Source organism: Equus quagga, chromosome 3 (assembly GCF_021613505.1).
Source record: "Equus quagga isolate Etosha38 chromosome 3, UCLA_HA_Equagga_1.0, whole genome shotgun sequence".
Taxonomy (NCBI): domain Eukaryota; kingdom Metazoa; phylum Chordata; class Mammalia; order Perissodactyla; family Equidae; genus Equus; species Equus quagga.
In genome coordinates, this window is record NC_060269.1 from 40,894,891 (window position 1) to 40,907,035 (window position 12,145).

The following is a 12,145-nucleotide window of genomic DNA, read 5'->3' on the forward strand; positions in this document are numbered from 1 at the left end:
TCCAGATAGACATAAATTTTGGGGGGACACTATTCAGCCTGGTACAACCTAGTATAACTTTGAATTCCTATTTTGCCCCTCTAGCCCTGCGAGAGTTCTGAAAACTCTGCTCAGTTTCTCTACCTTCTAGTCATCACTTCAGAATGAGGAAATGCCTTGAGGGCAAATGTGGCCCCAAAAGTCTGTCTTAAAGGTGTTTCCTTTCTTAATTTTTGTTGTTGTTGTTTGTTTTATTTATTTATTTATTTTTTTGATTAGGAAGGTTGGTTTGATGCAAGTTTGTTTATCCTGGCCTGAAATAGATGTCTATTATAATGTTTTGATTTAAATATTTTCCCTTCATCATTTCTGCTGCTTTTTATTCCTTCCTGAGCAATTAATTTTCATTTGATAACATTTCCATTCAGTGTGAAGAACTTTCTTTAGAATTTCTTATAGTATGAGTTTTCTAATGACAAATTCCTTAGTTTACTTTTAACTGAAAGTATCTTTATTTTGTCTTCATTATTGAAGGACATTTTCACTGGATATAGAATTCAGGGTTGACAGATTTTTCTGTCATCACTTTAAAAATGTTGATCCACTCTCTTCTGGCCTCCATAGTTTCTGATGAGAAGTCTGCCAAGAGTTGAATTGTTCCCCTGTATAAAATGTGCCATTTTTCTCTTGCTACCTTCCAGATTTACCTTTTACGTTTGGCTTCTGATACTGACTCTGATTGTGGCTATCCTTCTTAGTGTTCATAGAGCAGCTTGAATTTATACATTTTCGTCTTTCATCAAATTTAGAAAATGTTTGGTTATCACTTCTTCAAATAGTTTCTCCCCATTTTTTCTTGCTCCACCTCTTTCTCGGACTCTGATGACGTGTTCTACCACTTGATATTATCTAAAAGGTCCCTGAGGCTCTGTTCTTTTTCCCCCCAATATTTTTCCTGTCTTCGCTGTGTGAATTGGTTTAGGAATCCAAGAAACACTTGAGGAAAGCACACTCTTGATTGCAAATGGGAGACAGAATATGTCCTAGAAGAATGAATAGGCCTGTAAGTGTAGCAACCAGGAAAAAAGCACATAGATATATGAGGAGGAAGTGGTCTTCTCAATGTGCCTATTGGATGTTCCAACTTCCCAATATATTGTAATTGATAAAAACGTGAAATAACATGCAGCTAATGGCATATTAAACAGTTTGTAAGATGTAATATGTAAGCCATAGTTCTATGTGCTCTGTGAATATAAGTGAAGATTTTTTCATCACCAGAGAAATTAAGGGGAAAAATCTGATTTCCATCTTATGGAGACACCTGCTAGTATAGCCTCTGTGCATTCTTTCTACCCCCTTACCCCCAGCTATTTAAATTGTGATACACTTTCTCAGAGGGGAAGATCTCAGATAGTGTTATGCTTATTTGGAGGAAACTATAGTGAGGAGTGAGAGACAGGGGGAAATTTAGAGATTATGCCTTGTCACAAAGTTCACAGAAAAATCAAAAGGAAGTCAACTAGGGGATTCCAGTCTTGTTACTCCAAACAGAAATATTGTTACCCAAAAACAATATTGATAGATGATAACATTTATATGGAAGTTAAAGCTTTTGTTATCTCAGGTTTGCATTTCTAGGTAATTGCATAATTAGGAAATATGTAACTGTTATTTATCTACTTCATTAGTTTTTGAATAATCCTTATAACTTTTCTCTTTTTGTTTAAAATTTTTATAAATCATGTTTTATCATTATGGCTCTGTTAATGCATATTTGGTTAAAGGCAGGGTATCAATGCTTTAAAATATTTGAAGACAATATTTGAATAACTCTCTAATAATACTCAAATACAAACATTCACCCACATAGGTTTAGCAAGACGCACTCACATACACAAGGACATTTATGTCAAGGGGAAAATGTTGCTATAAATGTTTGAATCTTTTTTTGGTAAAAGTATTAATTTTTAATTTAGTAGAGTAAATTGGCTATGGCATATAAGTAAATCAATCTATTCTTTACCTTCAATCCATTAATGCTCAATTAAAATTTAAGATTTCAAGGTAAACTAATCAGGAACAGTTTTTCCCAAATCAAGCCAACCATCAAACTCCTTTGAAAAATACGTTTTCCTCTCTGCTTTGAGAATAATCATTGATTTTTCATTTGTTGCTTTATTTGCGGGCAAATGAAAGCATATGAGGGGCAGGGAAGCCCGTGGAATATGACCATAGTATTGACATTAAAACCTGCAAGTGGAGTCGTGGATCTCTTGAGATGGTGCTCAGCTCTAGGCAGCAGCTCTCTTGCCCACTCTTTTTAGTGTTGACCTCTGAAGTTGGGTGTTACTGGAAGTGGAGCCAACAAGGGAAGAATTTAGGTCCTCTGGGATTTTATGGAGAGTATTTTGGTTTCCTTGAGAACTCTCACAACTTTACCTCTTCCAGCTTCTTGTTGTAGGCCTGAAGTAGGGAGCAGGAGAGAGGTTTTGGTGTAGGCAGCCCTGGAGCTGGTGTCTTGATTCAGACATGGGGGATAAAGCTCTTGCTGAGTCTCCCGTTGGTGGTTCTTGTGCAGTTCCCTGACTGTGTCTTGTGACTTGTCGTTTGCTAAAACTTCAGGGAAGGAAGAGTGCTCAATCGTCGAGGTGTACTAACTATGTAACTCACCTGGTTAACTTAGGGGTAAGCAGGCCCCCTTCTCTGTGCTCCAGGTCTCTTTCTCATCTGTTTCAGCCTCTTTTTAACACTTCCTTTCTCAACTCCCAGTCCTTAGGTCCTCTCCTTCTTGCTCCATCTATGGAATCTAGGGGAAGAATCTAATATCAGATATTTTAAAAATCTCTGTTTGCTATTAACCAAACCAAGCAGAAGGCAATTGGGGGAGGAAGAGGTTTGTGTCGTCTATTCAGGGGATAGGCTGACCTTGGACTGAAGATGTAATTAAAAAGTTCAGTATGAGTTGTAAATGCCTAAAATGTGATCTTCTGAGGTGCTGAAATCCCAGCTGAAGTTCTGGATGAGCTGAGTTGTTGATTAATTGGGACTCTCCTGTGCAGAACAGAAAATCTCAATACTGCCCTTCCTGATCACCAGTTTCTCTGTCTTATTCTTCTCATAGGCTAGACACGCCTTGCTCAGAAGCTGCGTCAACACTTTGCTAAGGAAATTCAGTCCCTTAATGCCGTTTCCGAGGAATGTTGATTGATTGAGTCTGACTCACCATCCCAAAGAGTTCTAATCTGATAATGAATTAGCAAATTATATCAGTCTTGGAAATGTTCTTTCAGATATTTGCACTAGTGCATTAATCCTGCTCCTATTGTCTCCTGGAGCTGCATTCCCAGTTTAATCTCAGGTATAGACATTTGTTCATTCATTCAGTCATTCAGTCAAGCATTCAATATTTATTGGGTGACAGTTCTTGTCAGTGTGCTAACTCTGGGGGTACCAGTGGGTACTAAAATGAGGAAAACCCTACAATTTCATAATTGTTAGAGACCTTAGAGATCACTGAGTCAAAAGCCAGATAATCAGGATAACATACCCCATGATGCATGGAAAATGGCTTCCCTGCTCAAGAGAGACGAGAAGCCAAGACTAATTCTGTGTGCCAGTTCACAAACTCAGAGATTTTTATAGCCTCCAAGTGCCATGGAGATTCTTTTGTCATTTAGCGCTTTTCGCTATTTGTGTTACAGTTAACAAGGTCAACCTTGCTGGGAAATGAACAAGCAACCCAGGTGATCTCAGGAGCTGAGGGAAAGTGCTCTTTTCCTGTCTCTGCAAACTCCCCCCACCCTTGCCTACTGATGTCTAGGGTTCCACTAACAGAAACCAAGGTATTTATATATTTTAGGAATGTTTAAAAGTGCAGATTACTCCAGAGAGATAGCACAGACTTAAATCTCAGAAGGGTGTTAATAACTGAAAGCTTTCACTTTTCGGAAAAGAGAAGGAAGAGGGAGCTGGATGGCACGGATAATCTGGGTAGTGTTTTACTCAGAAGGGGTAAAGAAAAATTTTGATGCAGCCACAGTCTGGTTCAAGAGCTACCAGCCTGTTAAAAAGAATTGTAGTTAAACTTGTGGTAATACAGCTAAATGCAGATTTTTACATACTGAAAGTCCCCAGAGCGTTGTTCATTCACATTGTGGATGGTGTTATACTGGGCATCAAGGGAATGCTTCAGAAAATATAAACAGCCTCCTTTACATAGAGATGGTTTCGAACATTGGAAATACTCTGCAGTAGAAGTTTTTATTGTGTTTTTTAAAAGTTTGTCTATATTACCTTTTTAGGAACCAGTGGAAGATAGTCTTATTCACCCTCAGTGGTTGTGAAACACAAGCCTTCTTCCCTATAGCTCTCCTATTCCTAGGAACCATGGGCATGTTTACACGCGTACGCACGTGCACACACACACACGCAATTAAGAAGCAATAATTCGGGATTTCTGAACATCTTTATTTAGGCTATTTTCTTTCAAAATAATAAAATGTATTACACGTCCTTTTTAATAAAGGCAAAGCGAACACTCTAAAAGATATAACATCTGCTGGAAATATAATCTAAATTGAAAACTTGTGCAGACATAAGGAGCAAAGGAGAAAATATAGGGACAGGAAGTATGGCAAGATGTTAATGCTAAAAGCAGTTTTTGAAAACATCATGCATGATAGAAAGTGCATAGATGAAATTTTTTTGGAACAAAAAAACCACAGTAAAACCGAAACCCTAATCTTATCTGAAGATCGACAGCAACGCTTATTTGCTCTAGGCATAATTAATCTTGTAATATATTCCCACTGAGTCTTCAGATCTTACAAGATGTGAAGGCGATATGCACTGACCATCTGAGGATTCATACTTTCTTTCAGGAAGAGTAATTCTTACCTAAATAAAATCATTAATTGCTTACAAGTGAGTAAGAACTACTTCTTATTTCTTTTCCACGTTAATCATCTAAAGAAAGTTTTTTATTTTTTATTTGATATAATATAGTGTCCTAAGTAACCAGTATCATCCAATCCTTTTGGCAAGAGGACTTCTATTTGGTATAGGGAAGAGGAAACCAATTGGTGGAGAGCTATGTTTTCCTAGCAAGGTAGAGGTGTTGTGAGGATCAAGTGATATAAAAGTGTATTGAAATTATAAAGCACGTAAAGTGGGAGGTGAAATTATGATGTCTGATTCACTGTGCACAGGTATGGTGAGATACAGTGCTGCACACTCCTGCCAGCTTGGAGGACTAGTGCTGTGGCTGGGTGTAAGTCAGCTCAAGCTGCTATAAGAAAATACCATTGGGGCCGGCCCGGTGGCTCAGTGGTTAAGTGTGCACGTTCCGCTATGGCGGCTCTGGGTTCGCCAGTTGGGATCCTGGGTGTGGACATGGCACCACTTGGCAAGCCATGCTGTGGTAGGTGTCCCACAGATAAAGTAGAGGAAGATGGGCATGGGTGTTAGCTCAGGGCCAGCCTTCCTCAGCAAAAAGAGGAGGATTGGCAGCAGATGTTAGCTCAGGGCTAATCTTCCTCAAAAAAAAAAAAAAAGAAGATACCATAGACTGGACAACCTGAACAGCAGACATTTATATCTCACAGTTCTGGAGGCTGGAAGGCTGGGACCAGGGTGCCAGCATGGCCAGATTCTCGTGAGGACCCTCATCGTGGTTATATCCTCACATGGCCTTCCTTGGGATTGCTTTCTCTCTGAGGACACAGAGGGAGAGAGGGAGAGAGAGGGAGCAAGGGAGCATGACAGTGAGGGAGATCAGATGTCTCCTCTTTCTATAAGGGCACTAATCCCATCATGAAGGCCCCACCCTCACGCCTCATCTAACCTCAATTATCCCCCCAAAGGCCCCACCTGCAAATACCATCACATTGGGGAATAGGATCTCAACCTATGAATTTTTAGGGGACACAAACTTTCACTCCAAAGTCATGGATCAATTCGTCAGCCACCGGTGTGGTATAATTTCAGAAGTGCCACAAGCTCTACCTGCTTCGTACTCAATAACAGAACCATGGCTGTGGACTGAGATACTGGCTCCAGGAAGCTTCTGCTGAAAGGCTTTTCCTCCACGACAGAGGTAACAGGTTAATTTACTGTGCCGTATTAACCAACTGCCACCTACAAGATAACTGAGCTGTGAGGGAAGGAAACACAAGACAGTTAATCTTTGAAGCCATGAGTGTGAGGGTAGGATGGAAGATGCTAGACATAGTTCATTGCAGGCAGGACAAGCCCTGGGCAGTGTCATTGTTGGAGGTCCTGGTAATTGAGGAACAGCACCAAGCACTGTGTCACTTGTGGGGAATAGAAGACAGAGGAGAGGGAGCATGGAAAGTAAGGGACATGCTGAAACCATATGTTGCCTGCGATGCAGTGTGGCTGCGGCCTGGTCCCATATGCTTGGCTGCCGTGCATTTATCTCTGAGCGTGTCCGTTCTCCTCATAAATGCACCTTTGTTTTCTGCCCAGCACAAAAACATCACGACCCGTGTCTGAGAATGTTGGGAATTTTATTAAGTCCATAAAGTTTTAGCTGTGGTCTCGTCCACCGAGGCCAAAATAAATAAATAGAGAGAGTGTAAGGGTAACAATTTAAAAAAAAAAAAAAATCTGGCTCAAAGAAAGAAAAACTACTGAAGCTCTAAAATAACTTTGTCACAGTGGCTTTACAGGGATTTCTTCTTACCAACTGAGAATTCTGTAAAGTGCAAGCTGGGAAACTGCAGTCAAAATGCAGCCAACAAATTCACTTTTCAGATTTCTCTGAGAATATTCTTTTCTGTGGAGTTAGGTTAAGACATTAAAATGATTGACAACCAATTGGCCATAGACCTAAAACTAACTGGGTAAAATAAACAAAATGCCTAGGCTTTTAAGATTGGGCTTTTTAGGCAAATCTTAATCACAGAATTAATTACTATTTATAATGTGATAAACTTCCTAATGATCTTTTCTGTTTTCTGCTTTCATGAGGTTCATAATCTGTATCATTCAAATCCCTGCAGCTAACATCTTTGGTGTGTCATGATAATATCGGTTATGATTACCATTAAATATAATAATGTTTTGAGTGTTGCTATGTGTCAAGCACTGTTCTAAGAACTTGAAATGCAGTAAGTAATTTACTTCTCACTATGTGAAGTAGCTACTGATATTATCTTCCATGTTAAAGATGAGAAAACTGAGACAGATCAGTTAAGTAACTTGGTTAGATCACACAGCTAGTAAGTTGAGCACATGGGGTGTATCCAGAATATTTTTAGCTCAGCCCTTAAGGTCGTGTAAAATGTACAAATGACTTCCTAGTTATTCTCTTGCTCAGTGTGTCTTTCACCATCATCATTGTTATCAAGAACATTTTTGGGTGTTCAACATGTGTACTAGGAAAGTAATCAATTAATTGTGGAAAAATCATAATGTTGAGTAGAAAAAGCAAGATTCAGAACAATAGCAAAATGTGCTGCTTCCTATGTGAAATTTAATTATTTATGCATAAAATGCCATATAACATTTATACAATATCTACATGTTTGTAAGAGATAGATCAACCTCATGAGGGTGGAGCTTCCTGGTCCATGGAGAGGGCTGTGGGATGGGTGTGGTGGGGAGAGTCTGGAAGAAATATCTTGAAATGGGGGTATTTGTTAATTCTGAGTGATATGACTATTATTCTTTGTATTTCTTAAATTTCTAAAAATGTGATAAGAAAGAATATTTATGAGAGACACTAATTCCTTTGCTGAAGAGGCCTTCATTTTAGCTGGGAGTCAGGCCATGCAGATGAAGAGGAGACTAATAAGATCGGGTGTAAATTGGGACCATGATGTGTAAGGCTTGTGGGGCTTCAGAGGAGAGATTACTCAAGGTCAAGAGAATTGGGAACAGCTTCATGGAGGACGGGAGATGTGAACTGAGTGTTGAAGGTTTACCCTAGAGAAGTGAAGAGAAGGCAGTTCCAGGCAGGGCACCCGGCAGAATCCCATGGTGAGGTGGAATTCACAGGAGCAGTGAAGGTCAGATGAGACGGTGTAAGCAGAGCATCTGGTGTAGACCTGGCACATCACTGATACATTTAATTAAGGCAACACTATACCACAAAAGTGGCGTTACCCAGCCTCTATGTCTATGTCTATTTGATTTTCATCATTTCAGTGGTTTATCATTGAGAGTCACCTTTAAGGGCATTTCCTACCTTTTTTTGAACCTCAGAGGACCCTTAACAGTTCAAGGAGTCATTTTGTTTAGGAAGACAAACTCCCACTTTAATGTGAAAAGAGTCAGTATCTTTCTAGAATATTGTCTTTTTGTTTTATACTCAGAGCTAGCCCAGAAGTGGTATGAGAAAGATCACTCTGTAGAGCTGAGAAAATAGTTATTTTCATTTTTCACTCATTCGTTAAATTCCAACCACAGCCCTTCAAAGACCACCAGAAGAGTGAAGACACACACAAGACTGAAGTAAGAGGCAGAAGGAGAAAAGTCCAGGGGGAGGCAAAGATAAAGTTGTGAGAGTGGAGAAGGACGACTGTGGTTTCACTGAGTGATTTTTGAGAAAATGAATTCCTGATTGCTCCTTGGTTTTCCAGTTAGTACCTGGTTTCCTAAGTGTTGCGGCATATCTTCTCTGAATTAGCTGGGGAGTTTATCAGAACAGATTGCGAAAAACTCTCCTTGGCCTGTCCACATGGTATGATTGTGTGGGACATTTACCACGAGCCTCTCCCCAAAAGAAAGCAGATGTGTTCACGGGTGTCTTCTGGGTGTCCTGGCCGTAAAAGGTGGTAGTGACAAAAAACCCAACTCTTCCCCCATCCCCCATTCCCAGTCCTGCAACACACACCCTCAGTCACTCCCTAGTCCCACTTCTCGGCACTGTCACACTCTGGGTATTTCCTTTTAGGGTGGATGTGGTAGGTGATAGACTGTGATACGAATGTCCCCTATTGGAATACCATTTGATGTCTCTGGGTGGCGTGCTGTTTTGGTTGGTCCATTTCCCTGAGGGAAGGGAAATTGACCTGAGGTATGTCTCACAATATCCCCTAGACACTGCACTGCACACACGGCAGCAGCCCCCGACCCCCGACCCCCGACCGCCCCTCCCCCCATCCTCCCCAGCAGGCCTTAGTTCCCTTATAGGAAGTGCTTCTCCAACTCCCCTTTGCTCCTGTCCTTCTCAGGAGGCTCAGCTTCTCCCTGGTCCTTCTCCTCCAAGGCTGGCATATCAGGAGTAGCATCCTATCTCTCAATGACTTATTTTGAGTAGAAGTAGAATGGGGGAGTCTAATTTTTACTGTCTCAACTGCCTTATCTTATTCAGAAGAGCAAACTTAGCAACACTAATGAATGAAATCATTTTTTATGATCCATTCTCTTTATCTCCAAGTCAATGTATTTCCACACAGAAACATATCCAGGACCTGAACCTAAATATATTGAATGTGACTTTTACTTCTCTTTCATCTGAGAGGGGATAATCAAAATAAAACTATTTAGGAAACTCCTCCATACATCCTGCCAGTAGTTCATGTTTTATTGCTGTATGTTCCTTATTGATATTGCCCAAATGAAAGGGCTTTTAAAAGAAAATCCACAGAGCTATCTGATATCGAAACCAAATAGAATAACTCAGATACGGGCAATGGAAGAGCTGGCGGAGACCGCCTCAGTCCTTGCTCACAGCCCTGAAGCTGGAGGACTTAAGGCTTATTGAAGTTTTGGAGGGGAAGAATCCAAAGTCCCTTACATATGGCTGGCAGTACAGCAAAATGTCTGAAAAGTATGGATTCGGGAGCCAGACTCCCTGACTAAAATCTCGCTTCTGATACTTACGGGTTAAGTAACTGTGTTCTTCCATTCCTTCATCTGAAAAATGCTGTCACAGGTTAGGATCTGTGGAAGCAGAGAAGGAGATAGAGTTTGGTGTGTAGGGCACTGATCAGACATCAGCATCTGTAAAAGGAAGCGGGAGGAAGTGTATTGGGCAAAGGAAGACTTCAAATAGTGATGTAAGCCTGACAATGTTGGGGCTAATCCAGTGGGAGCCCTGGAGTGGGTGTGGTCCATCAGAGTTATCCCAGGGCAGGCTGACGTGGCCTGGCCTTTCTTCCAAACTCACTGCCCTGACAGGCAACCTGGGGGAAGAGCAAGACTATGGACAGGGCAGCTCTGTCCTGAGATGGACCCTGAGGGAGCTGGAGGCTGTCTGCTGATCACATCCCCCGGTGGCCAAGAAGCCTTTCTTTGAAGAGGGATCTTGGTGACACATCTCCAAGTCTATCAAAATGCGAGTAATAATATCTACCTAAGAGGTATGTTATGAGGATTAAGTGAGTTCTTATATGGAGGGGTCTTAGAAGAGTGTTTGCTGCTATTGTATGTGTGCATGTGTGTGTACATGCTTCTCTTCCATGGCTAGAATCTTGGAGAATGACTTCTATAATGTAATGAACTAAAAAGGGTGCTTCCACATCTCCTTTTCCTCTTTCTGTCATTGCAAATTCCCTTGCTTGATGTTCATGGGTTATTTTATCCATTTCTTTGTTAGACAATTCAGATGGTCTTAAATTTGTTGTCTTCTGTACGTTATGGGCACTACAAAACCTTTGAATTGCCTGGGAAACCATGATGTAAAACTTGGCCTGTTTTTCCTATTAGTTGATAAAGCAGAGCAGAACAGGAGGCACCAAGCAGAGCTAAGGAAGATGTAATTCAGGTTGAGGTCCCAAGGGGAGGTTGACCAAATGTAAAAGGGAGCACACAAATCACAGTGTGGAATCCCAGATTCAGACTCTGGGAGAGCAGGGGGCTTTGTAGGGTGGCCTTGGTCTAGCAGCATGGAGTTTGGGGTGCACTGAAGGCCCAGCCTAGCTCTCTAAACTGGCTGGCTTCTAAAATTGCAAACTCTGGTCTCAGCGCCACCTAGGCTTGTCTCAAATCCTGTAGGCTCCAGGAACAAAGACCTTTGCCCTTTGAAATAGTCTTGAGTTAATTTTCAGATAGAATTGAGTAGCAAAGCGCTCACTCAAAGAACAGAGGAGAAAATGTTTGCCTCCTGGGAAATAATGATGATACCGGGAATATTCATGTAATGAATGAATCTAGGACCCAAAGCTTTAACTTCTGAAGAGCTCACAGTCTGAAGAAAGAGACAGCACAAACTCTGAGAAAAATATGTGCAAATATATACATAAAAATATGAACTTGCATGTGAACTCTGAGGGCTAGAGGTCTATCTCATGGCTAGGTGAGTTACTGAAGGTGTTATCAGGAGTGGGACCTGGAGAGAGGAGTCTGGGAAGAAATGAGGAAAGTAAACACTTTGAAGAATGCTTTGTAGGAGGGAAGGAAATCATGGTTGTTGGAAAGGAAGACTCCTGTAAGAATACAAGTTTGTGAGTTTCTCGCATTCAGAAATCATGTCTCTTTCATTTGGTATTTCTAGGACTTTGCATAGCATCTGGCACACAGTAGGTCTCAAAAAATGTTAGTTAAACTGAGGATAATCAGTCAGGCTGCTATGTGGGGGGTAGATTGGAGTGGATGGGAACAAGGGCAAAGAGGGAAGATGTGGCCGTGAACCAGAGATAAAAAGTCTAGAGTGGGCATGATGGAGGCACTGGAAATGGACAAAGAAAGTCTGAGATGTGTTGTAGATCTGTATTTCCCAATCAAGGACTGTAGACATATATTTAGGGTCTGCAAGTTCTCCCCAAGAATATGAAAATGCTGCCTTTTCTTTTTGATCATCTGGACGACCACATTATAACTGAACCCTGCCGTGTGATTTAGGTGTTATGTTTTCTTTGTATTTGTGGTTGTGTGTTGGCACCACGTAATTCCCAAAATGATAGTGTTTAACTTTTAAATACGCTGGTAAGCACGTCTGGCTGCCATTAGGTTGGCCACTTCTAATGTCAAGATCACAATAACCATTCCTCACCCACTGCTGTTCAGTAGAAGGTTGTTTATCCAGGAGTCTAAACAGTGGATGTGCCCAAAGAACAAAATTGTCCTAAATGATTTTAAAATAATGGTAAAAAGAAGAATCTCTGTATATCAGATCTAGTGTGTTTGCTTGAGTGAATGGCCCGGGAATTCAGAGGCCTGGGTGGCCTGGAGCAAAAAGGACATTGTGAATGGCCAT